Here is a 1,077-nt window from a genome sequence, read left to right on the forward strand (position 1 = left end):
GAGATAAAAAGAAAGGGAAGCAAGCAGAGAGTTGGGGACCTCATACCGCCAAGAAAGCAGTGCCCAGAGCAGAGAGCATCCTTCGGACCCAGGATTCCTGCGCAGAGAAGCTCCTAGTCCAGGGGAAAGTTGATGAGAACTTTCCTCCAGAGCCAACAGAGAGAGAGAGCCTTCCCCTGAAGCTGATGCCCTAAATTTGGACTTCCAGCCCACTAGACTGTGAGAAAATAAATTTTTCTTTGTTAAAGCCATCCACTTGTGATATTTCTGTTATAGCAGCACTAGATGACTAAGACACCCGGCTACTTTGGGCTTGGCATGCCTGTGTATCAACAGGCAAAGAAGGGAGTTACCGTATTGGCTGATGCGATTGATCCTGATTACCAAGGGGAAATCAGATTAATGTTACATAATGAAGGTAAAGAAGAGTATATCTGGAATACAGGAGATCCCTTAGGGTGTTTTTTAGTACTACCATGCCTGTGAATAAAGTCAATGGAAAACTACAGCAACCCAATTCCAACATGACTACTAATGGCCCAGACCCTTCAGCATGAAGGTTTGGTTCACCCCACCAGGCAAAGAACCACGAACAGCTGAGGTGCTTGCTGTGGGCAAAGGGAATACGGAATGGGTGGTGGAAGAAGGTAATTCTGAATACCAGCTATGACCATGTAACCAGCTGCAGAAACGAGGTTGTAATTGTTTTTAGTATTCCTTCCTGGTTTTGTTATACATGTAGTTGGGGGGGGGGGCTGTGTGTATATGATATATATGCATATACATATACACAATATATGTATATATGCATATACACACACAATATATATGTTTATATATGTATATGCATGTGTATATATGTATATACATAAATACATATTTTAAGTATTGTTTTCTTCCCTCCCTTATTCCATTACTTATTATAAAATATAAGATGTAAACTGGGCTAGTGCATTTTCAGTTGTATGCATGTTAGTTCTGTCATGTTAGGTGCAAGTATGACTTTATAATTGTCTTTATTTAGAGACTATATATGGTTTAGGGAAATACGTACAGGTGCCAAGTTGACAAGGGGTG

This window comes from Trichechus manatus, unplaced genomic scaffold (genome assembly GCF_000243295.1).
Source record: "Trichechus manatus latirostris isolate Lorelei unplaced genomic scaffold, TriManLat1.0 scaffold00020, whole genome shotgun sequence".
Taxonomy (NCBI): domain Eukaryota; kingdom Metazoa; phylum Chordata; class Mammalia; order Sirenia; family Trichechidae; genus Trichechus; species Trichechus manatus.